The sequence below is a fragment of the Rhipicephalus sanguineus genome, chromosome 7 (genome assembly GCF_013339695.2).
Source record: "Rhipicephalus sanguineus isolate Rsan-2018 chromosome 7, BIME_Rsan_1.4, whole genome shotgun sequence".
In the NCBI taxonomy this organism is placed as follows: Eukaryota; Metazoa; Arthropoda; class Arachnida; order Ixodida; family Ixodidae; genus Rhipicephalus; species Rhipicephalus sanguineus.
Window position 1 is genome coordinate 22,083,071 of NC_051182.1, and position 25,061 is coordinate 22,108,131.

Consider the following 25,061-nt stretch of genomic DNA (forward strand, 5'->3'; position numbering starts at 1 on the left):
TAATATTCTGGTGAATGACGCCACAGACTATGTTCAGTCTTGAATGCTGCACCGCAGTGTATCTACACGACACCAGCTGGCAACGTTTTTCTATTGTGGCGCAGAAACGGTGCGCTCCTCATTTATTGTTTCTATGCAATACGTAGGCAGAAGCTGCTAGAGAGCAGTGAGTACTTCCTATCGTAGAATGCCTTTTTTTTATTTCTGTTAGCCTGCGTAACGCTGCGCCTGTTGTGACCAGCAATAGTTTTTTCTCTGGCGCATTTGCATGTGCTCTCGGAAACATGATGTTGAAACGGGATAGCAGGTGGTTCCACGGATGAAACGCAAAAGGCAATAAATTACACGTCATAGCTGGAAAACAACGTTAGCAAACTTTGATCTCATTCGGGAGGATGCAGTTATGATTAATGGTTTCTAACTGCATTTCAATAAGTTTTCCTCTACAGCGACTATTTTTGTTAAGTGTTCCTGGCTTCGCATTTCACTGGTAGTCTCTGCGTCACGGTATAAATTATTTTGTGGTACAGATTATTGGATGGACTAGTTGGTTTGCGTTTACTATTGTTAGACAGATAACAAACGTCAGCTACTTAACGCACCATCATCACTCTCCAGGGCCAAGTATTACTTATCTCGCGAAGGCGAAATGTCCCTTACAAAGTGGTGAAATAGTAACAAAAGAAAACAGCACCATCCAATAAGTTCCACCAATAAACCCCGCACCTACGACACATGTAGGCGGTGTCACAAGACCCCGCAACCTATATTTTTTATTATGTTTAATAAAATGACAGGACGACCTACGCTGAAATATTCTCGACGGTATTTTAACCCCATGGTCATAGGCTACGGCAAAATATTAAGCTGAAAGAAGCTCGAGTCATTCTTATATAACTCATATTTATGGAACAGGCAAAGATAAATTTCACTGACAGGCGTAAAAGGTTTAGACATTAACATCCAATAAACAGCGGCTCTTTGTTCCAAAGGTAGAAATGTTCGATCTAGACAATGTGTCAGAACCACATTTTTGTTGAAACAAGGGTTGCCATTCTTATACCTTGTGCCAAATGTTCTACTTTACGACACGACATCGCGACAAAAATTTAAGCTTGACTCCATGGCTACTTTGGACTTCCCTTTTGGCGCAAATATTTACAAAACTACAACTTTAAATTCAAGCGAAATGGAAAAAAACTTCTGCTAGATTCGCAGCAGATAGCTGGGAAAAGCCAACTTTAGGCAAAGGAAGTCAACCATTAGCCAGCATTAGCTCGTCACGTAGAGAATAATAGGTAACGCTGGCAGTACGCTAATTGCTACGATACTGAAATTCGGCAAATAATATTTTTTTAATAAATATTTTTGAATAAATTATTATTAGGGGCGTAGCTCCTCTTTGTCTAACCTTGTCCCATGTCAGGCGTAACCGCGGCAGTATCTCCCGAACAGTATATTAGATGGCGCTGTCCCATAGAGATGCATGCAAACTGCAGTTGGGTGACGATATACGAGATGGCGCTGTCCCATAGAGATACAAGGAGCATTAAGCGGAAGGCCAGAGAGGCGGAGAGGACCTATTGCATGGCAGCGATAGAAAAGAAGCCGGCTCTGAGTAACTACCGAAAGGGAAAAAACGAAATAAGGAGGGAAAAATTTTACGATAATTCAAGGGGAAGCGCTTTACTGCTTGAAGCAAGGTCGGGCTGCCTTAGAACGCGTAGTTATAAAGCGATATTCAGTAACGAAGAAGAACAATGTACATGCTGTGGGGGAACAAAGGAAACGATGGAACATGCGCAGGTTGAATGTGGCGATATTCACCCAGGTAGACGTGTCGGCGCGAATCTACATGAAGCCTTGGGTTTTAGGGACAACAATGGAAAGCTGGACACGTCCGCGACAGAAATAAGTAAGAGACGGTTAGAGTATTGGTGGCAGAAAAGTAGAGATAAAGAACAAAAATCAACAATGGGGAAAAATAATGTCATTCTACCTTAGGAGGCAGAGAGATGGACCGCGAATTTATATTTTTTTGTATAATAACATAGATTTAATCAATGTAGATAAAGATTAGGCCAACATGAAACAAGGAAGTTTTTTTTTCTTTTTTTTCTTCGAGCCTGGTGGCAGACATGTCAACGCCCCGTTGTAAAGGGGACGCTCATAGCATGCACCCAGAAGAAAAATAATAAAAGAAATGAAAAAATAAAACAATGAAAAATAAAAATAATAAAACTAAATAAAAAGTATATTAAAATTTAAAAAAAATAGGCAAATATAAAGAAGGAAAAATGCAGAAAGGAAAAATAGTCAAAGCGGCGTATCGCTTTGATTACTGCTGGGAGAAACCACTGAACATTTCACGGTGTACACATGATTGCTTCAGGGGCTTCGTCCAAGCTCTTCATCATTCACCCGTGGATATGCTGTAATTTTTTTTTTCATCAAGCCTGTTCTGGGAACTCAGTGGCAGAATCCAACGTAGACATTATTTGTCTGTAAAATCTAGCAGCGTTTGTTCACCATGAGGTCATAAAAAGAAGGGCAGAAAGGGACAAGCGTTCTTGAGGCAGCTGCTACTCAAAATTTTGGCGAGTGTCTTGTACAACCACCTGGGGTGCCATGCAGCATGGCCCGAGTTTGGCGAAAATCAGAAACTTTCCGAGCTCTGGCGACACCCCCTTTTGAACGAGCTAACTGTACGAAAAGGTCAAATCCATCCCTGAGAGCGCTGCGTTTCATTGGTTATGATGAAACGCGGTGTCACGTCAAGGGCGGCCAACAATGCTGGGTATTCTCTTCAAACCAGAGGCATCTTCTTTCATTTTGTCGCCATTTGAGTGCAGAAGTGCACCCATGCAAGAAAAATGTCAGAAACCTTTACTAACGTTACTTTTAGAGGCACGACGGGCTGTCTAAATTCCTTTTCAGGCGTTTAATGTTCGCACTAAGTATCGTTTAGAATGATCAGCACCGTGGCCTCTGAGATTAGCTCCTGGCGAGTGGCTTACAACACCTCGGCCGGAGATAACCGCCGGGGCCACGTGTATAGTCATCATGTTCGGCCTGTACATTCTAGCACGTTGCTCGGTACGGCGCGCGCCCTCTTCGCCCCCTTATCGTCTATTCGCTCCCAGAGCACGTGAACCCGGCTGATTAGGTGATCGGCTGGGTCGTCTATGTATCTATTTAGGACAGGTTATAATATATTCAAGCTAATTAAGCCATGTCATGCTAAGACCATGCTAACGAAGCCGCGTAGAGCTAGGACCGAGCTAATTAGGACCTTACTCACTAAGAACACGCTTCCTAGGTTCGTGCTAATTACGATTATGCTAATTAACTTCATACTAATTAGAACATTGTCAATTAAACGTGTGTAATTAATGTCGTTGATTAAAACACGACCAATTAAGACAGAACTATTCTATATCAGTTTAATTAGGACCTAGCTGATTAATACCATCAAAATTGAGTCCGAACTGACGTTCTCTTCACTCCGAAGCAGACTGAGTGGACGAGCCACGTAAAAAGCTGAAAGAAGCTAGGTGATCACAAGCTCCTCCGATGGCCCCAGCCTTGCACAAGTAGAGCAAGCTGACCAAATTATTTAATATGCGAAGAAGCTGCTGCGTAGCGTCCACCGCATGAACCTCTTGACAAGCACACCGACACTTTGACGGCCGCGAGTTGAACTGGGGCCTTTTCAGGATCGACGAGTTTGTACCCGACTTCGCGCGTCAATAAGTTTGATCGACAGACGCCCGCGACGAAGATCAAGTCCGCCCACCGCGTTTGCTCTTGCCGAGGAGCAGTGCTCACGCAACAACGCCAGCGAGCGGCGCGATTCATCTATGAACATATTCGCACAGACCACGCACACAAGCACGAATAAATAAATGTTATATCATCACGTGGCTACGATGTCTCGCATTCAGTTTCACCGCGCTCCAACGTACCACTCACAGCCATGAAGCAAGCACTCCTCTTGGCATCTGCGGCGAGATATGTTACTATTTACATGTTGGTGGAGTCATTGTTCCTACCGATTCGTTACTGCGGAAAAATTTTCAGACGTGTAATGTAAGTTGCAGTAACCTGTCTATTTATTGTATCCACAATATTCCCGAGAAGCGAAACGAGCTGCACGACAGTGCTGCGTGCGCGCCCTTGTTGCCTTCGAGAGTGGAAATTTCCACGCTGCAGGTGGAACGAAAGAACTTGCTCGAAGGATGACAAACGCCCGCGAACACGCATGTGGGTGGCGCGATATTCAGGTGGCAAAAAAATAGCACGAAAATCACGCTGGCGTCGCTGCACTGTTGGAATGTTGACTGAGTGGCCGCGTTGACGCGTTCGCACGCGGTGTTCCTTTGAAAATCGCCGGAAATGCCGCACATGCGCTTGTGACGCCATGTTCGTTCTTGTAGCCGTTTTTTTTCAACGCTGATATTCGCCGCGAGATCGGGCTCTAGGTGGCAGCACCGTCCCCACGTTTGTGTGGATAGGCGGTCGGCGGCTCGTATGCAAATGTACGCAGCGGCGTACATTTGTATACGAGCCGCCGACCGTATACAAAACCGCGTTGACTACTGCCTAATGGGGATGTATACGCCCTCCATTGCCACATCAATGCACGAAATTGTCCTAACGTACCTACTACGTGTGAGAGAAGTGCAATCTGCCAATCAGTGGGGTACTGGCCTTCGGCCACATTCGTGTTTTGCACTGTGCTCGATGTTTTTTCTTGCTTTATTTGCACTTGTTTAACTTGTGTTCAGCCTGTACCACAATATAAACAGTGTTGCGTGACTGAGCCAATGAAGTATTTGCTTGCTCTAGCGGCTACAAAGAAAGAGATCCTGTATTTCTGCGTAATTAGATGAAGTGGAACTTTGTGCACTCTATTTTCTGTTTGCGTGAATACGTGTACTACTGTAAAAATGCGTGGCTTGAGGTCTTTTTTACCGCTAACCATCCTTTGCAGACGCTAGTTCATGCTTTGCGGTATCACAAGCATTAGCAAATCACCAACATATTACGAGATGGTACGTGTCGCTAAAGTTGTGCATTCACACCTCGGCATTAAGTACTTTTTTTCGGTTAGGACGACGCCAAATGCACTATGTGATGCGCTTGAACGAGAAAGTGGTACCCACAATGAAATGATTTTGGCGTATAGACCTAGCGCCATACCGACACGTGCATGTACTCATTATTAGAGTGCATGCAAGTCTTGTAAGGCGAGATGCTTATGTATATCGTGTAGGCATACGTACAAGCATTTGATACTGTTCTAGCACAAAGGAATAAGCTGTAATCTGAGGACGTGCATGACGGTTACGCACACATGCGAACACGGTGTGGCTAGCAGACGACGCAAGGAGCCATCCACACTGCAGGGTTTCGTCCGCTCGCCGCTGGGTGCCGCCTATGCTATATCTCACGGCTCGATCGCGCGCTCCTCACTGTCTTCCTACCATGACCGCCGTAGTGCGAGCTCGGAGCAAACTCGTGTGCCAGAGAAGCTCGGGCCATCCTGCATAGCACCCCTAGCCTGCGCAGAACGAACAAGTGTAATGCAAGGAAGCTCTTTATAGCCTAACTATCTTACGTGCAATATTATTGCCTTATCTGAACAAGAAGGAGTGCTCTGAAATGACCATGTGAACTACCTAGGCAAAATGATATAAGCTGCCCCGATCTCGCGGAAATACGTACCACTTGTAAGCAAGATATTATGTGCAGAGATCCGCTACAGAGACAACGCGAAGTTACGTTTTAGCATAGTCCCTCAAGTATTGAGGGACTGTGGTTTTACTATGACTGTGCCGGTAATTTTTTTTTTCAATTTCTGTGTAGTTTGTCTTAAATCCACACCTATATACACCTATTTATACAATTCATACTCTCAACTAAATGTCGAGGTTATCTTCGTATGCTCTCTGGTTTACGCCGTCGTAAAAGATTATCTTTTTGATACTTTGAATCATCGAACGAAAAGTTGGCGATTTGTATGGCGTTAAAAAAGATAAGTTTGCATTACAGCAGCAAATTTTCTATAAATATATAAAGAGTAATTTCGGTTTAGAGGTTACTGTTTTACACTTCGCAACGCTCTCTCACGAGGGCGGTGCACTTATGGGGTGACGCGGGGAGAAAAAAAAAATCGATTTTCGAAAAAAACGGCCCTTTTCAAGTTTGAGCTGTTTCGGATTGCTGCTTCACAAAAGAACATGCTCACTAAATTTGGTTGTTATCTATGTAGCAGAAAAGAATAAAACGAATGCTTTTCACGAGACGGCGGCACTCATTTGCTGTCGAAAGCGTCTCTGAAACACCCTTTTCAAGGCACGGCTGCAAAGCGGGCAAGAATCCGAACTCGGTGTGAATGCTCGCGTTAGAACGTTTGTTTTTCAGGCCTTTTAGTCACGAAAGATCTGGCGAGGGTGCACCACGTGACAAACAAATAAATTTTAAAAAATCCTTTTCGCCGCGGTCACACCAGTGTCGCTGGTAAACCGGAACCGAAGCTCGAATTAGCGGAAACATATCGTGTAACCATCCGCTGCTGCTTTCGCGCCGATTCCGAGTTATTCGTGCTGTGTTTGTGTGATATTCGGCTTATCTGTTCTTTCTCCGATCGGCGGGTGGTCCGTTTTGTGATCGACACGTGTTGTGAGCAACATTCAAAGTTCGAAAGCTGCGGAATATTGAAAACGATTGGACGCGATTGTCAAAGAATAGCGTCGTGTTGACGAGGAATGCCCCACTTATGTAGCAGGTGACCCTGATTAACTTTTTTGACCATCAAAGGAGATAGCACGTTGTGAAATCTTTGAGCTCATTTTTCTCAGTTTGCCTTTTTGGAGAGGACGAACCGGTTAGCAGAACAATTGTTTCTAAACTGCTTGCCAATAGCCACTTACAAGGTTGTTTCTAGACTGAAAGTTTGCCAGAAACAAAATAACGTACTTTTCTGCTCCCTAAGTACTTTCTAAAACTAAAAAAAAAGTGTGAGATGTCTGACATGCCGTGACAAGGAAAAAAAGTGATGTTCGCCTTTAGAGTGATGACACTTTTGCATCATAAAAAATACGTGCTGGCCTTATCCTCCACTACAAACCATCTAGAATGCATGTAATGATAAAGAGCGAGTACATTTCTGTTATTTATGAAACGATAGTTGTCCTAATTTAGCATAAACGCTTGATCGTTGTAACAAATATGACTTTTTTGTATTCCCACTAAGGTGCCGAAATTTGGCATATGTTCTAATAGCAAGTAGATAAGCCATCTGTGAAATTTTCATAAAAATCGGCGCAGCAGTTCAAAAGTTGACTCTAAAAGGGGAGCCCCGCCTCCCCTTTTATACGCAATTAGCGCAACACCTTATTATTTTCTTTTCAGTGAGAGAAGAATGTAAACGTGCAAAAACCGCAGGGTGCAGGGTGTATAAGCCAAAAACACAGATTCATTCTCCCGCCACGGTGGTCTAGTGGTTATTAACGTGGCGTTTTGGGCGTGTTGGTATGTCATACTGAACATTACAGCGCACGAAAACACACGAACAAAGCAAGCAGGAACGACCAAGCAGAGAAAGTGAAAACGTCCGCGAAAGTTTTTCGTTCTTTTGGTGTAAGTTACTGCGTGCTTGTGGGATTAATGCCGTGAAAGACGGTAAATTGGCTGCGGCGAAAGTGTTGAAAGTCAAATCGGCATGCAGCTATTTAGTCTTTTGGGGAGTGCTTGTACGATATGCCCATTCGGATCATTTGCGCCATTGGTGTATAGAACCGGACAAGGATCCCGCTACGGCCTACGAGTTTGAACCAGGCGTCGCAAATTGAGCGCCAGTTTCGGTTTCAAGGAACGTGCGCGCTCGTAGCGGTTGCCGGGAATCCTCAGATTGGTTGAACGAAGTGAGGTTGATGTGGATGTTCGCATTTATTCCATTTCACCAGCTTTTACAAATAAAGAAATTTTATTGAACTGTAAAGAACTTTTATTTAGTTTATTTATTTTGTTAAATCTTATTTTGCGAATGCTTAATTAAGTCGGGTGAAGAGCGGGAACTCGTTGACTTGTGTTCGTAGCGCTTGCCTCTGCTCACCCTGGCCACTCGCTCAGCGATATCAGAAGTTGAATCACGCTCGGTTATCTCGCTCGGTTGACGTACCAAGCATGAATACGGGAAAGATAAGACATTTGACGGGGCGTGCAGCGAGCGGAAGCCGCTGGGAGCCACGTCGAGGAGGCCAACCGAGTATTAGACGAAGATGGCTAAATCCGGGCATCACATGTTTTGCGCGGCTCTGTTGTGTGTTAACTCAGTGATTTCCAGTTCCGCGAAAGTTTTTCAGGTTTCCTAGTGACAACGGGTGAACATAAGAATTTGGGTCCATTATTAGACCATGGTATTTGTTTCGTGCAGGGGCGGTACGTGACACATGCGAGCCAAGTTCAACACAACAAAGAACAGAAAAGCTTATTCAGCGCTGCCTTTTATGCATTCCCGCCAGGAAGGAAAGTCCAGATAACGTGGCGCCACAGAGGGTGCGCAGTGACGTCAGAGCACGGCACTTGCACGTTGAGAGCTCGGGCTTTATCATACGTGCATCCAAACACGATTACACTGCGTGGCACGTACAGACACGATAGAGTATTCATTTTGCATAAGTACATGAGTAAATCCAGTTCTCTGCAAACCTGACTGGACCGACATAAGCGCAGTGTCGCTTATGTCGGTCGACAGCCCACCTGTTGCCTACCTGCAGCCTACCTGTTGCCTACAGCCTACATGACGACAGCCGACCTGTTGCCGGCAAAATACGTTTATAAAAGGCTTGAATGCTTGTTGGCTCGGCGACACAGATTTTTTTATCTTTTACTTTTGCCATGTTGTTCAAATGATGTGAAGCAATTATAGGCTTCTTCCTGTTCATGGAAATGCATGTAGCCAGTTTGAAACTCCGTGGGCCTCTACTTCTAATACTGTCACTGAAATACCTGTAATGGACTCACTGATATCTTTGAGAAATCGTTTAACAGGGAATGTCGAAGGAGCCAACGTTTCGACAAGTGGTCTTTTCTTCGTCAAGACAATGCTGCTGCCCTGACGGAGACAAGTCAACTTGTCGAAACGTCTCCAGCGGCATTCCCTGTGCAACGATCGCTCATCTCTTCAAGCCCCCATCTTCCCTTGTACTTCTGTCTTGTTTGTTACTAAGTTCTGCAAGAAAAATATGTTCGCCGTCATAACAGACGTGATTGAGTCAAGTACGACGTGGCCTGCTGGCGAATAATAACAATTTTCGCATTGGTTCGGATATTCTGGGTTCAATGGTTGCTCATTATGCGCATAATTCAGTTGATATTTAAACCTGTTTTTGCAGATTGACACTTTCACACTACGTGTATGTCTGTTTTTAGTATGAAACATGTGATAAAATAAATATAAATTTTACTTGTGTTGGTCGAGTTTTGTCTTAATGAGAAATCGGTCAGCTTTAGTTTGTCTACTTCGCAACGCACGAACAAAAAAAAATGGTTAACTAATATTAACGAATGGCCGCGTCGCCCGAGCGGCCAGCAGACCTACAAGATAGTACGAAAACATTCTGCTTGCATGTGAAGTGGGAAAGGGGGGATTCCGCGCCAACTCTCCTCCTCTCGGTTTCGCACCCTTTCCCTCTATTTGCTGACCTCAGCAGTGACGTCATGAACGAAATGTTTAGTTGGGGAGTTATTTCTAGTAGATCCCGGCAGCCGCCAGTGGTGGAAGCGACGCTGCCGCAGCGTATCCGCATGCGACAGCGCGTACCATGGGAGGTATAGGGAGTTTCCAGCCCCTGTTTGAACTGCCAAATGGGCCCGAAGAAGGTGCGCTAAAAGCTTTGACGGAGACACATTTTCTAAGGCACCCCATGTTTCCTATGAGAAGCATGCTGCGTTACAGGCGGGTATGTGTGGGGTATTCACCGGGGAATGCGTACCCATTCAAATACTCCAGTTTCACAGACCACTTAACAGTTAACAGTACATATGGTAAACATATTTTTCATTAAAAGTACCGTATAAAGCTACCGGCCCGATTACCATGCGCGATACCGATAAGGATCAGAATTTCGGTAGGGTGAGTTGCTGCTGAATCACACACGTTTTTTGTGCACAAGTGGGAACTAAAAAAATCTTCAGAAACAGAACAACACAATAGATAGGCGAGCGCAAAACGTCATCTGACTTTATTTCACAAAATTCCACAGAGTGCAGACACATTAAGCGCTTGCTTGCAGCAGCTATGCCACTAATAAAGCACCAAATGAGAGAAAGCATTACTCACTATTGTCGCTAATAAACTTCGTGCCCTTTTTCTTAATGCGATAAGCTTCCAGCAACTCTCTTCCCAAAGTATCATCGCTTGTGCCGATGTTCTGAATCTCGCGAAACCGTAGTGCACACGTGCAAGCAGTGCCGTGGACGGGTGAATGAGCATTACCTTTATTTTTCCGAATCAGTTCATGTTCCCGGGCACGGCCGTTAATACTTCTTTTAGTTTCACATGTGTAGGTCTTCCCACTCGATAGCGGAACGGCATACACAACGATGTGTTACGGCTAAACCCGGTTCACTGTGTGAAGTTTGTCGCGCTTATGTTCAGCATCCTCACAGCTCCACAGCTCAATGTTTCTTGCATATGGTTACGAGAAGCTTATATGCTTATTCTTGGCAACTTGCGGGGAGGAATGCGGCGAGGGTGTTCCGCTTTTCGTGATGACGCTCAATAACGCGGGGACGGTTACGGGGTGAAGGACAGTTTTACTGTCCCCGAGCTGCGGGAAAACATATGTGTGCTCCGTGAGCAAGCTGCTCGTGCTGCATGTCGCTGAGGTCTCGCGCAATATGAGTAGTTTGTTGTTGCTCACAGTCTGTGTGTCTAGTTTTGTGTCATGTGTAGGTGGTTATTTGGTCAAACCTGAAAGAAGGCTGAGCTGAGAATAAATTTTCATGCCAGAATTGGGAACAGCCAAAACCTTTTTTTTATATCACCATGTGCCGGTTTCAGGTCGCGACATTTCTGATTTCTTGTAGTGCCTATGTAGAGGGCGCTGAATGAAACTCCGAAAAGTAGTTTTGAGGGAGGGAGGGAACAAAGCCGCAGCCGTGACTCACGCTAGTCACCCAGACAGCAGCCAGATGCAGGATACAGAAGGAATGCCTGAGCGGGTCATTATTGCCGGTGACTCAAATTTAGTCCGATGCGCAGAGGCAATCAAGGAAAGGGTGAAAGGAGATAAGAGAGTCTCGATAGGGACATTCCCAGGACATACGCTAAGGACAGTCATGAGGCAAGCGAGTGAAAAACTCGCAGCTAAAGCTCACAGACGTAACCTCGTGGTAATTGCGGCAGGGCTAAATGACGTGTTGAATGAAGAATCGTCAGGACTAGCGACGACCTTGGTGAAAGGGGTCGATAACATGCGCACCGTGTCCCCCCAGGTGCAAATTGTAATATGCACAATACCGGAAGTACCAGTGCGCAATATCAACTTGCAAAGAGCGGTTGTCGACGCAAACAACGAGATATGGCGAATTAGTCGAGAGAAGGGTTTCGATGTGGTGGATATAAACAGCGAGGTGCACAGGTGGGGTGGTTTCCAAAGAGACAGAATTTACTTCGATAAGAGGCTGGGTCGTGAGGTAGGCTGGCGACTGGCAGGATGCGCAGTACCTTTTTTTTTTGGGGGGGGGGGGGGGAGGCACGCGGGCCCTTCGGTGTCCGGGGTAGCTAGTAACAGGGAAGACAAACAGGAGGACGCTTTGACAGGCAGTATTGCGAAAAACCAGAAGAAAGGTAAAACAAAAACGGAGAATGCGCGTCCTGCAATTAGTTACATAAACATGCAGGGTGGCAGAAAGAAGGGAAAATGGTTAGAGATTGAGGAGCAGTTAAACAAAGAACAGATAGGCGTTTATGCGGTTACAGAAACACACCTCATATCATATTAAGAAAGGGAAAATAGACAACCACCCGTTTGTAGCACAATGCCACAAGGAAATCCAGACGGATTTCTCAGAAATAAAGCTTCTTAGTCGCCGAAAAATTCGTCCTGGTCCGGGGATCGAACCCGGGACCAACGCCTTTCCGGGGCGGTCGCTCTACCAATTAAGCTAACCAGGAAGCTAGCAATTGGCAGCGCGAGGGCGAATTCATCGACAACCCGAAGCAACTGGGCACATATTGCAAATCAGTTCTGCGGAATCCCGCAAGGTGGCGGAAGAGTTAAGAAAGGGAAAATAGACAACCACCCGTTTGTAGCACAATGCCACAAGGAAATCCAGACGGATTTCTCAGAAATAAAGCTTCTTAGTCGCCGAAAAATTCGTCCTGGTCCGGGGATCGAACCCGGCACCAACGCCTTTCCGGGGCGGTCGCTCTACCAATTAAGCTAACCAGGAAGCTAGCAATTGGCAGCGCGAGGGCGAATTCATCGACAACCCGAAGCAACTGGACACATATTGCAAATCAGTTCTGCGGAATCCCGCAAGGTGGCGGAAGAGTGAAGAAAGGGAAAATAGACAACCACCCGTTTGTAGCACAATGCCACAAGGAAATCCAGACAGATTTCTCAGAAATAAAGCTTCTTAGTCGCCGAAAAATTCGTCCTGGTCCGGGGATCGAACCCGGGACCAACGCCTTTCCGGGGCGGTCGCTCTACCAATTAAGCTAACCAGGAAGCTAGCAATTGGCAGCGCGAGGGCGAATTCATCGACAACTCGAAGCAACTGGACACATATTGCAAATCAGTTCTGCGGAATCCCGCAAGGTGGCGGAAGAGTTAAGAAAGGGAAAATAGACAACCACCCGTTTGTAGCACAATGCCACAAGGAAATCCAGACGGATTTCTCAGAAATAAAGCTTCTTAGTCGCCGAAAAATTCGTCCTGGTCCGGGGATCGAACCCGGGACCAACGCCTTTCCGGGGCGGTCGCTCTACCAATTAAGCTAACCTGGAAGCTAGCAATTGGCAGCGCGAGGGCGAATTCATCGACAACCCGAAGCAACTGGACACATATTGCAAATCAGTTCTGCGGAATCCCGCAAGGTGGCGGAAGAGTTAAGAAAGGGAAAATAGACAACCACCCGTTTGTAGCACAATGCCACAAGGAAATCCAGACAGATTTCTCAGAAATAAAGCTTCTTAGTCGCCGAAAAATTCGTCCTGGTCCGGGGATCGAACCCGGGACCAACGCCTTTCCGGGGCGGTCGCTCTACCAATTAAGCTAACCTGGAAGCTAGCAATTGGCAGCGCGAGGGCGAATTCATCGACAACCCGAAGCAACTGGACACATATTGCAAATCACTTCTGCGGAATCCCGCAAGGTGGCGGAAGAGTTAAGAAAGCGAAAATAGACAACCACCGGTTTGTAGCACAATGCCACAAGGAAATCCAGACGGATTTCTCAGAAATAAAGCTTCTTAGTCGCCGAAAAATTCGTCCTGGTCCGGGGATCGAACCCGGCACCAACGCCATTCCGGGGCGGTTGCTCTACCAATTAAGCTAACCAGGAAGCTAGCAATTGGCAGCGCGAGGGCGAATTCATCGACAACCCGAAGCAACTGGACACATATTGCAAATCAGTTCTGCGGAATCCCGCAAGGTGGCGGAAGAGTTAAGAAAGGGAAAATAGACAACCACCGGTTTGTAGCACAATGCCACAAGGAAATCCAGACGGATTTCTCAGAAATAAAGCTTCTTAGTCGCCGAAAAATTTGTCCTGGTCCGGGGATCGAACCCGGGACCAACGCCTTTCCGGGGCGGTCGCTCTACCAATTAAGCTAACCAGGAAGCTAGCAATTGGCAGCGCGAGGGCGAATTCATCGACAACCCGAAGCAACTGGACGCATATTGCAAATCAGTTCTGCGGAATCCCGCAAGGTGACAGAAGAGTTAAGAAAGGGAAAATAGACAACCACCGGTTTGTAGCACAACGCCACAAGGAAATCCAGACGGATTTCTCAGAAATAAAGCTTCTTAGTCGCCGAAAAATTCGTCCTGGTCCGGGGATCGAACCCGGGACCAACGCCTTTCCGGGGCGGTCGCTCTACCAATTAAGCTAACCAGGAAGCTAGCAATTGGCAGTGCGAGGGCGAATTCATCGACAACCCGAAGCAACTGGACACATATTGCAAATCAGTTCTGCAGAATCCCGCAAGGTGGCGGAAGAGTTAAGAAAGGGAAAATAGACAACCACCCGTTTGTAGCACAATGCCACAAGGAAATCCAGACGGATTTCTCAGAAATAAAGCTTCTTAGTCGCCGAAAAATTCGTCCTGGTCCGGGGATCGAACCCGGGACCAACGCCTTTCCGGGGCGGTCGCTCTACCAATTAAGCTAACCAGGAAGCTAGCAATTGGCAGCGCGAGGGCGAATTCATCGACAACTCGAAGCAACTGAACACATATTGCAAATCAGTTCTGCGGAATCCCGCAAGGTGGCGGAAGAGTTAAGAAAGGGAAAATAGACAACCACCCGTTTGTAGCACAATGCCACAAGGAAATACAGACGGATTTCTCAGAAATAAAGCTTCTTAGTCGCCGAAAAATTCGTCCTGGTCCGGGGATCGAACCCGGGACCAACGCCTTTCCGGGGCGGTCGCTCTACCAATTAAGCTAACCAGGAAGCTAGCAATTGGCAGCGCGAGGGCGAATTCATCGACAACCCGAAGCAACTGGACACATATTGCAAATCAGTTCTGCGGAATCCCGCAAGGTGGCGGAAGAGTTAAGAAAGGGAAAATAGACAACCACCGGTTTGTAGCACAATGCCACAAGGAAATCCAGACGGATTTCTCAGAAATAAAGCTTCTTAGTCGCCGAAAAATTCGTCCTGGTCCGGGGATCGAACCCGGGACCAACGCCTTTCCGGGGCGGTCGCTCTACCAATTAAGCTAACCAGGAAGCTAGCAATTGGCAGCGCGAGGGCGAATTCATCGACAACCCGAAGCAACTGGACACATATTGCAAATCAGTTCTGCGGAATCCCGCAAGGTGGCGGAAGAGTTAAGAAAGGGAAAATAGACAACCACCGGTTTGTAGCACAATGCCACAAGGAAATCCAGACGGATTTCTCAGAAATAAAGCTTCTTAGTCGCCGAAAAATTCGTCCTGGTCCGGGGATCGAACCCGGGACCAACGCCTTTCCGGGGCGGTTGCTCTACCAATTAAGCTAACCAGGAAGCTAGCAATTGGCAGCGCGAGGGCGAATTCATCGACAACCCGAAGCAACTGGACACATATTGTAAATCAGTTCTGCGGAATCCCGCAAGGTGGCGGAAGAGTTAAGAAAGGGAAAATAGACAACCACCCGTTTGTAGCCCTCGCGCTGCCAATTGCTAGCTTCCTGGTTAGCTTAATTGGTAGAGCGACCGCCCCGGAAAGGCGTTGGTCCCGGGTTCGATCCCCGGACCAGGACGAATTTTTCGGCGACTAAGAAGCTTTATTTCTGAGAAATCCGTCTGGATTTCCTTGTGGCATTGTGCTACAAACGGGTGGTTGTCTATTTTCCCTTTCTTAACTCTTCCGCCACCTTGCGGGATTCCGCAGAACTGATTTGCAATATGTGTCCAGTTGCTTCGAGTTGTCGATGAATTCGCCCTCGCGCTGCCAATTGCTAGCTTCCTGGTTAGCTTAATTGGTAGAGCGACCGCCCCGGAAAGGCGTTGGTCCCGGGTTCGATCCCCGGACCAGGACGAATTTTTCGGCGACTAAGAAGCTTTATTTCTGAGAAATCCTCTGGATTTCCTTGTGGCATTGTGCTACAAACGGGTGGTTGTCTATTTTCCCTTTCTTAACTCTTCCGCCACCTTGCGGGATTCCGCAGAACTGATTTGCAATATGTGTCCAGTTGCTTCGGGTTGTCGATGAATTCGCCCTCGCGCTGCCAATTGCTAGCTTCCAGGTTAGCTTAATTGGTAGAGCGACCGCCCCGGAAAGGCGTTGGTCCCGGGTTCGATCCCCGGACCAGGACGAATTTTTCGGCGACTAAGAAGCTTTATTTCTGAGAAATCCGTCTGGATTTCCTTGTGGCATTGTGCTACAAACGGGTGGTTGTCTATTTTCCCTTTCTTAACTCTTCCGCCACCTTGCGGGATTCCACAGAACTGATTTGCAATATGTGTCCAGTTGCTTCGGGTTGTCGATGAATTCGCCCTCGCGCTGCCAATTGCTAGCTTCCTGGTTAGCTTAATTGGTAGAGCGACCGCCCCGGAAAGGCATTGGTCCCGGGTTCGTTCCCCGGACCAGGACGAATTTTTCGGCGACTAAGAAGCTTTATTTCTGAGAAATCCGTCTGGATTTCCTTGTGGCATTGTGCTACAAACCGGTGGTTGTCTATTTTCCCTTTCTTAACTCTTCCGCCACCTTGCGGGATTCCGCAGAACTGATTTGCAATATGTGTCCAGTTGCTTCGGGTTGTCGATGAATTCGCCCTCGCGCTGCCAATTGCTAGCTTCCTGGTTAGCCTAATTGGTAGAGCGACCGCCCCGGAAAGGCGTTGGTCCCGGGTTCGATCCCCGGACCAGGACGAATTTTTCGGCGACTAAGAAGCTTTATTTCTGAGAAATCCCTCTGGATTTCCTTGTGGCATTGTGCTACAAACGGGTGGTTGTCTATTTTCCCTTTCTTAACTCTTCCGCCAACTTGCGGGATTCCGCAGAACTGATTTGCAATATGTGTCCAGTTGCTTCGGGTTGTCGATGAATTCGCCCTCGCGCTGCCAATTGCTAGCTTCCTGGTTAGCTTAATTGGTAGAGCGACCGCCCCGGAAAGGCGTTGGTCCCGGGTTCGATCCCCGGACCAGGACGAATTTTTCGGCGACTAAGAAGCTTTATTTCTGAGAAATCCGTCTGGATTTCCTTGTGGCATTGTGCTACAAACGGGTGGTTGTCTATTTTCCCTTTCTTAACTCTTCCGCCACCTTGCGGGATTCCGCAGAACTGATTTGCAATATGTGTCCAGTTGCTTCGAGTTGTCGATGAATTCGCCCTCGCGCTGCCAATTGCTAGCTTCCTGGTTAGCTTAATTGGTAGAGCGACCGCCCCGGAAAGGCGTTGGTCCCGGGTTCGATCCCCGGACCAGGACGAATTTTTCGGCGACTAAGAAGCTTTATTTCTGAGAAATCCATCTGGATTTCCTTGTGGCATTGTGCTACAAACGGGTGGTTGTCTATTTTCCCTTTCTTAACTCTTCCGCCACCTTGCGGGATTCCGCAGAACTGATTTGCAATATGTGTCCAGTTGCTTCGGGTTGTCGATGAATTCGCCCTCGCGCTGCCAATTGCTAGCTTCCAGGTTAGCTTAATTGGTAGAGCGACCGCCCCGGAAAGGCGTTGGTCCCGGGTTCGATCCCCGGACCAGGACGAATTTTTCGGCGACTAAGAAGCTTTATTTCTGAGAAATCCGTCTGGATTTCCTTGTGGCATTGTGCTACAAACGGGTGGTTGTCTATTTTCCCTTTCTTAACTCTTCCGCCACCTTGCGGGATTCCACAGAACTGATTTGCAATATGTGTCCAGTTGCTTCGGGTTGTCGATGAATTCGCCCTCGCGCTGCCAATTGCTAGCTTCCTGGTTAGCTTAATTGGTAGAGCGACCGCCCCGGAAAGGCATTGGTCCCGGGTTCGTTCCCCGGACCAGGACGAATTTTTCGGCGACTAAGAAGCTTTATTTCTGAGAAATCCGTCTGGATTTCCTTGTGGCATTGTGCTACAAACCGGTGGTTGTCTATTTTCCCTTTCTTAACTCTTCCGCCACCTTGCGGGATTCCGCAGAACTGATTTGCAATATGTGTCCAGTTGCTTCGGGTTGTCGATGAATTCGCCCTCGCGCTGCCAATTGCTAGCTTCCTGGTTAGCTTAATTGGTAGAGCGACCGCCCCGGAAAGGCGTTGGTCCCGGGTTCGATCCCCGGACCAGGACGAATTTTTCGGCGACTAAGAAGCTTTATTTCTGAGAAATCCCTCTGGATTTCCTTGTGGCATTGTGCTACAAACGGGTGGTTGTCTATTTTCCCTTTCTTAACTCTTCCGCCACCTTGCGGGATTCCGCAGAACTGATTTGCAATATGTGTCCAGTTGCTTCGGGTTGTCGATGAATTCGCCCTCGCGCTGCCAATTGCTAGCTTCCTGGTTAGCTTAATTGGTAGAGCGACCGCCCCGGAAAGGCGTTGGTCCCGGGTTCGATCCCCGGACCAGGACGAATTTTTCGGCGACTAAGAAGCTTTATTTCTGAGAAATCCCTCTGGATTTCCTTGTGGCATTGTGCTACAAACGGGTGGTTGTCTATTTTCCCTTTCTTAACTCTTCCGCCACCTTGCGGGATTCCGCAGAACTGATTTGTCATATCATATTATATCAGAAAGGAAAGGTGTAGGTGTAGAAGTGCTAATCCATCGCGGCGCCAAATAGGTTAGAGTGAAACAGACGTGTTCAGAGAACCTCTGGCTTTGGTCACAGTAGGTGGAAAGAAAACGTGGCTAGGGGTGGCCTACTTGTGGACGGGGAATAAACGCAGGGAAAAGAATCAGAAGATAGTGGATTGCATGAGTGCAGATACTAAGGCATTTGGCAATGGGGCCCGAAATCATCCTTATAGGGGACATGAATGCCCACATACACGACCTTGACGGATATTCAGACACCAATGGGAAGTTATTACTAGATCTCTGCGAGCAACATAGTCTGGAGATAGTTAACACGGGGCCTAAATGTGACGGCCAGATCACGTGGGAAGTCGGAAACAAACAGTCAAGTATTGATTATTGTCTCATGTCTGAAGGAATTTATCACAAGCTGAGAGAAATGAGAATAGACGACGAAGGGATTAAAAGCTTCGGTAGTGATCATAAACGAATAACATTACAAATGGGATGTAAAACTGGAAATGAGAGCATAGAATCAAAGTCTGGCACCTCGTATTTAAATGAGAAACAAATAATAAATATAGCCACAAGAGTCGTGGAAGAAGTAGGCAAAATACCAGGCAAGGACTGGGAGTACAGTGAGCTATTAGATCTATGACGAAAGAGATAGGGAGAGAGAAGAAAACTATTTGCTGGAAAGGAAAGAGGAAGCCAAAAAGTTGGTGGAACAAGGAAATCCGGGAAGCGATCGAGAAGCGGCGTGAAGCATCGCGGAATCATAGAAGGGCAAAAAAGTACAAGCGACCGCAGGACGAAGTCAACGAAATATGGGAAATATATCTAAAGAAAAATCCATTGTACAGAAATTGGTCGAGGCAAAAATTAAAGGCGGAAGTGAACGCTGGGTGACAGAGATTCACGAAAAAAAAGGAGGCCGCACCTAGGATATTTTGTAGCCGCATAAACGCGCTAGGTAGGAAGTCTGTTACAACGCAACAACATATTCTAGATGGAGGAAATCAATTGGAAGGGTACAAAGCGCTAGGTTACATTCGAAAGGTAACAGCCGATTTGTTTAAAAAGAGCGTCCAGGGGATTTCCCCGGTGAGTAAAAGTGTAGCGGAGAGACAACCGAGGAAGAGCTAGTGCTGGAGAATTTCAATTGGAAAAAGGCTGAAGGAAAAATTCTAAAGCGCACTGCCGCGGGTTTAGATGGGATTCCCGTAAGCCTCATTAACGAACTAGGAAATAGCACTAAAGAAGCACTGCTGAAAGCTGTAGAAAAATGCTTAAAGGACAGGCAAATACCGGATAGTTGGCGAAAAGGTAGAATGAACTTAATCTATAAAGGCAAGGAAGAAAAGGATAACATTCGCTTGTATAGACCACTAACCATTACATCGGTACTATACAGGTTGGCGATGCAAGCAGTAAAAATGAAAATAGAAAAGTGGGCAGAACACAACGATATTTTGGGACAACTCCAGAATGAATTTCGAGTCGACAGGCGGTTAGACGATAACCTGTTTGTTCTCACTCAGTGTATAGAAATATCTAAAATAGAAAATAGGCCCTTGTACATGGCTTTTCTAGACATCACTGGGGCGTACGACAACGTTAATCAGGAAATTTTGTGGGATATATTGAAAGGGATGAGCATAGGCAACGACTGTATACAGCTTTTGAGGGAGATATACCGAGAAAATACAGTTAGCATAGAATGGGAAGGAATGAGTAGCAACGAGAACGTTGAGATTAGCAAGGGGCTGAGATAGGGATGTCCTTTGTCCCCGCTGTTATTCATGATGCACATGGTGAATATGGAAAAAGCGCTAGAAGGTAGCAACTTTGGTTTTAATCTGTCACACAAACAGGGCGGCGTGATGATTGAGCAGAAGCTTCCAGGATTATTTTATGCTGACGATATTGTCTTATTTGCTGACAGTCGAGAGGATATACAGCAGCTGGCGGATATATGCGGAAGGGAAGGGGAAGCTCTAGGACTAGGGTTTAGTGTAACAAAATGTGGATTGACGGTAATCAATGACCCTTGTGATCAGGCGGTGTCAATACAGGGCCAAGAAATACCGAGGGTGAGCGAATACAAGTGCCTCGGAGTATAGATAAATGAGGGTGACAGGTACATGGAGGTACCGGAAAAAGCCTCGGCAGCAAAAGGAAAGAAGAATGCTGCAATAATGAAGCACAGAGCATTGTGGGGATACAATAGGTACGAGGTGCTTCGAGGTCTGTGGAAAGGTGTAATGGTTCCGGGGCTTACTTCTGGGAACTCAGTGGTGTGGATGAGGGCAGAGGTGCAATCGGGAATGGATATAAATCAAAGGACTGTGGGACGCCTCGCGTTCGGTGCTCACGAGAAGACGACAAATGAGGCTGTAAAGGGCGATATGGGATGGGCAGGTTTTGAGGCGAGGGAGGCTCGGAGCAAAATAAGGTTCGAAGAAAGGCTAAGGAATATGAAGGAGAGTAGATGGGCAGAGAAGGTGTTCCGTTAATTGTATAGGAAGAGCGTGGACACACAGTGGAGAAAAAGAACTAGGAGGCTCACTAGTAAATATACGGCTGGTAGTGTAAGCAGTATGTCAACAAAGAGCGTTAAGCGAAAAGTCAGAGAGGCAGAGAGGATTTACTGGATGGCAGCTATGGAGAAAAAATCGGCTTTGAGTAACTACCGAAAGGGCAAAAATGAAATAAGGAGGGAGGCATTTTACGACAATTCAATGGGAAGCGCTTTACTGTTTGAAGCGAGATCGGGTTGCCTTAGAACGGGTAGTTATAAAGCGAGATTTAGTAAAGAAGAAGAACAATGCACGTGCTGCGGGGAAGATCAGGAAACGGCGGATCATGTTCTGATGGAATGTGGAGACATCCACCCAGGTGTACGTTTGGGCACGAGCCTACATGACGCCTTGGGTTTTAGAGACAATGGAAAGCTGAACACACCCGCGATTGAAATAAGTAAGAGACGGTTAGAGTACTGGTGGCAGAAAACTAGAGAGAAAGGACAAAAATAAATATTGGAAAAAAAATAAGAACATTCTGCCGTAAAGGGAAGAGAACGGAGCTGAAAACTTAAGTCCTTTTTTTTCTGGAGTAAAATAGTTTTAATAGAAGTAAAGACACTAGGCCAACGCTAAGAAAAAAAAAAAGAGTAAAGTTTTTTTTTGTCGAGCCTGGTGGCACACTTGTCACCGCCCCGTTATAAAGGGGACGCTCATAGCATCCATCCATCCATCCACATTAAATGAATGCCACATTGCAAAGCGATGAATGCAACCAATTAATTTAATAGCAACATTGTGACCCTCCGAGACAGGATTTTCATTCGGCTGTCTATAAATGCGTTTAATTTTCATAATTTTATGCGAAGGTCCTGGAGACCGAATTTTAAAAAAGTGCGACTGTTAGAATCAATTAGTGATTTGTATACTAATTATTGCAATCACAACGACAATTGTTGTGTATTTGTTGCACAGTCAGCTATGCTATATTTCTTCATAAAATGAATTCAACGACCGGCTCAGATCACATGCCATTGCGATGCGCTGGCGAAAAGCCTTTCTAAAAAGGTGAGAAAATATTTCGAAATTCCTGCCGGCACGCTTCGCGTCGGAACGTCACGTTAATCACGGCACTACCTTCACCAAACGGGTCATTCGTAGAAACATAATTCACCCAGAAGGGCCTTAAGAGAACTTCAGGTAATAAGAATTATCATTATAAAATAAGCTGACCATTCTTGTACTCTTAAAGCTGAAAGTTGGGCTAGTTGGTTTTGACCTAAATACATAATATAGCGGAACAAAACAAGGACAGGAAAGATACACGGAGGAGGACCGATACATGGACGACCGTGTGTATCTTTCTCTGTCGTTGTTTATTTCTTCAGCTATATTATGTATTTAAGTCTTGTACTCTTCCTTGTCACAAGTGCAAACAAATGGCAAATGTAAGTCGCGTCTTCAAACGAGGACGCCGTATTGCAAAGCGATCTTTGCGAAATATTTACCCCCGCATTTCTGTACAATGCATGAACTCCAATAATACCTGGGCACTCAATATTTTTTTCTTTTTATTCTTTCGATTATTGGGAAACATTGTTGAATGTAGACATTTACATCTGTAAAACAATTGACTTCTCTAACTCAATTGTTATACAAAACATAATTGCATGCTCCGCTAGTTTTCTGATTGCTTCTCTTGAAGACAATGTCCGACCAGTATAATGATACTCGCGACTGCTACCAGCAGTAGGACTATAAGTTTTGCCGGTCTTAAAATCGGTGAGGAACGTCCCGCAGAACGTCGATAAGGTATCTAGAGCAGTTCGTATCAGCCGAATGACGCGGAACACTTCTTCGCATGAACGACGTATACGGAGTCTTCGTTGCAACATGTATGTTCGGCGTCAAACGTCTTCAGAACACTGGCTACGTCCTCCTTCAGGATTCCCTTCTCTTCAGTTGCAAGAAGCCTGAGGTCTGGATGGAGGGTCATCTGGAAATCTGGAAAATTGAGGCACAGTAAGAGATGATCAACACACGCGCTTTGGCTTTCTGTTGGATAGCTTGCTAGTTTAATCCATACATTTCACCGGAATTACATGTGACGTTGGGACAAGGTTTTCTTGTACAAGCTCTGAGAAGAAAACACTACTGTTCATTACTTTGAAAAGTGCCGATTATTGCTACTGGGAGACCCTGCCCTTCCACAGTCATCATTGGCCAAGTTATGCTTTATGGAATGAATCGGAGTTAAGATTAAAGTGTGCGTGCGTGAAAAAGGAACCACGGATGAAGAGGGACGTTGCGCTCGCTGCCCTTGTCAGATAATTAATCGCGGTATTTCTGTCAGGCCATTTGTGACACGCCCACATAAGAAGGACTGTTGTGTTTGTTTCTTCTTTTCCATAAGTATGATGCATTTATACATCTTCCCTTCACTTGTATTCCTGAACTGAATATTAAATGTGCTCCCCTTTATTCTGTGAGTGCTTTTTGTGCGCTAGCCAACGTGAATGTTGCAGATACCAGGCAATAGAGCTTATTACCCGCACTAGAAGTTTATATATATATATATATATATATATATATATATATATATATATATATATATATATATATATATATATATATATATATATATATATGCAAATGAAGGTACACACGTATAACGAACAAAAATAACTGATAATATATTTACTACATCGAATGAGTCATGCCTACGTTGAAGGGAACTGACTGAAAAGCAACCGCATAAATGCCCTTAGCTCCTACGGGGCACCGTCCTGCATATAGTTCGCTATAGAGGCAGTTCTGTAGGTGCGGTCTGAAAATGGGCGGCGCATAACCATGCGCACACACGCGCACGGGGCCATCCAGATACGAAAAGCCACCTATATTATCTTTCATGCCTTAAGAGGGCTAAGAAAGAGAGTATGTGCCACACTGTTCATAGGTTATCCTGGTCATCCCTTCAAATCAATTGAAATTGATGTCCTGGCCAAGGCTGTGCGACTGAACAACGACCCGTACATTCTATTGGTTTGGCGTGCAGACACGTTCATCTTCGTTCAATAATGCAAAGTGTTGTGGTATTTGTTTCTATGTTGCCACGCCCGCTTTTTCTTTTATTTTGATGTATTCGGGTTTGACCAGTAAGGACAGTTAGCAATGGTCGACGCTGACCGCGCCGCAGTGTTCGAGAAGCTTCGCGATTGTAGCAGATCACTTTGTTAAGATTGCGTGCAGGACGCGAATAGTCTAGATTATTCCAGAGCTCGCACGACCACCAGTGATAAGACTAGAAAGTTCGATGCGTGATGTATAGAAAACGCGCATCCCAGCCATGAGCAATTTATCGACTGCCAACGCCCTGTTCGCCGCTATCAGTGTACAGCGTGTCTTGCTGTAGTTTGACTTTTCATTTCCCGGCCACAAGTTCAGCCAAATAAATAGTTTCATCTTGAACACGCCGGCTGCTGTCTTCGTCGACGTCACGACCACGTGACATTATGAGTGTTTGATTTAACACGCATGAACAAAATATCTACACATAACATACGACGCCCTGGACACTTAAGATTTATGCATTTCAAGACTTAGTGCTGTCATGCACGGTGCTAACTCAACAATAACTATGTTACTATGAGTTTTTGTGAGGTTTAACATTTCAAGGCGATTCAGAGACGCCGTAGTCGAGGACTGTGGAAAATTCGACCACATCGAGTTCTTCAATGTCAACTGGCATCGCGCAGTAAATGGCCCAACACTATTTCGCTTTCATCGAAATGCCAGCACCGCTGTGGGGATCGAACATGCGTCGTTTGGGTCAGCCACCAAGTATTGCAACCACTGGAACACCGCAGCGGTAATGGGAAGGTTTTAAGGCGCAATCAAATTATAAAAAAAGAACAACAACACAACAGGAGCCTGCGTATTACTCCAAAAGGAGAACACAAATTTCTTTCAGCAGCACAGGCATCGCTTTTAACTGCGCAGCAGTTCAATGAACCGCCCTATCTTCGTCTCATGCCTCGCGTTGGCGTCACGAGGGTCCCACGTTTGATGAACATTACCCAAGCATGATGCATGTTTGGAAGCCCAGCGCTTGCTTG

At 46.0% G+C, this 25,061-nt stretch overlaps 14 non-coding genes across 14 annotated transcripts; 6 read left to right on the plus strand and 8 right to left on the minus strand.

The window, feature by feature from the left end:
- Window positions 1-12,113: 12,113 nt before the first annotated feature.
- Trnas-gga (transfer RNA serine (anticodon GGA)) lies at window positions 12,114-12,187 on the minus strand. Its single transcript has one exon. It is a non-coding gene; the product is annotated as a tRNA-Ser (tRNA).
- A 482-nt stretch (window positions 12,188-12,669) lies between these two features.
- Trnas-gga (transfer RNA serine (anticodon GGA)) lies at window positions 12,670-12,743 on the minus strand. Its single transcript has one exon. It is a non-coding gene; the product is annotated as a tRNA-Ser (tRNA).
- A 1,038-nt stretch (window positions 12,744-13,781) lies between these two features.
- Trnas-gga (transfer RNA serine (anticodon GGA)) lies at window positions 13,782-13,855 on the minus strand. Its single transcript has one exon. It is a non-coding gene; the product is annotated as a tRNA-Ser (tRNA).
- A 204-nt stretch (window positions 13,856-14,059) lies between these two features.
- Window positions 14,060-14,133, minus strand: Trnas-gga (transfer RNA serine (anticodon GGA)). The gene has a single exon. It is a non-coding gene; the product is annotated as a tRNA-Ser (tRNA).
- Window positions 14,134-14,337: 204 nt separating this feature from the next.
- Trnas-gga (transfer RNA serine (anticodon GGA)) lies at window positions 14,338-14,411 on the minus strand. Its single transcript has one exon. It is a non-coding gene; the product is annotated as a tRNA-Ser (tRNA).
- A 204-nt stretch (window positions 14,412-14,615) lies between these two features.
- Trnas-gga (transfer RNA serine (anticodon GGA)) lies at window positions 14,616-14,689 on the minus strand. The gene has a single exon. It is a non-coding gene; the product is annotated as a tRNA-Ser (tRNA).
- Window positions 14,690-14,893: 204 nt separating this feature from the next.
- Window positions 14,894-14,967, minus strand: Trnas-gga (transfer RNA serine (anticodon GGA)). The gene has a single exon. It is a non-coding gene; the product is annotated as a tRNA-Ser (tRNA).
- Window positions 14,968-15,171: 204 nt separating this feature from the next.
- Window positions 15,172-15,245, minus strand: Trnas-gga (transfer RNA serine (anticodon GGA)). Its single transcript has one exon. It is a non-coding gene; the product is annotated as a tRNA-Ser (tRNA).
- A 162-nt stretch (window positions 15,246-15,407) lies between these two features.
- Trnas-gga (transfer RNA serine (anticodon GGA)) lies at window positions 15,408-15,481 on the plus strand. Its single transcript has one exon. It is a non-coding gene; the product is annotated as a tRNA-Ser (tRNA).
- A 204-nt stretch (window positions 15,482-15,685) lies between these two features.
- On the plus strand, window positions 15,686-15,759 carry Trnas-gga (transfer RNA serine (anticodon GGA)). The gene has a single exon. It is a non-coding gene; the product is annotated as a tRNA-Ser (tRNA).
- A 1,037-nt stretch (window positions 15,760-16,796) lies between these two features.
- On the plus strand, window positions 16,797-16,870 carry Trnas-gga (transfer RNA serine (anticodon GGA)). Its single transcript has one exon. It is a non-coding gene; the product is annotated as a tRNA-Ser (tRNA).
- A 204-nt stretch (window positions 16,871-17,074) lies between these two features.
- Trnas-gga (transfer RNA serine (anticodon GGA)) lies at window positions 17,075-17,148 on the plus strand. The gene has a single exon. It is a non-coding gene; the product is annotated as a tRNA-Ser (tRNA).
- A 760-nt stretch (window positions 17,149-17,908) lies between these two features.
- On the plus strand, window positions 17,909-17,982 carry Trnas-gga (transfer RNA serine (anticodon GGA)). The gene has a single exon. It is a non-coding gene; the product is annotated as a tRNA-Ser (tRNA).
- A 204-nt stretch (window positions 17,983-18,186) lies between these two features.
- Trnas-gga (transfer RNA serine (anticodon GGA)) lies at window positions 18,187-18,260 on the plus strand. Its single transcript has one exon. It is a non-coding gene; the product is annotated as a tRNA-Ser (tRNA).
- The last annotated feature ends 6,801 nt before the right edge of the window (window positions 18,261-25,061 follow it).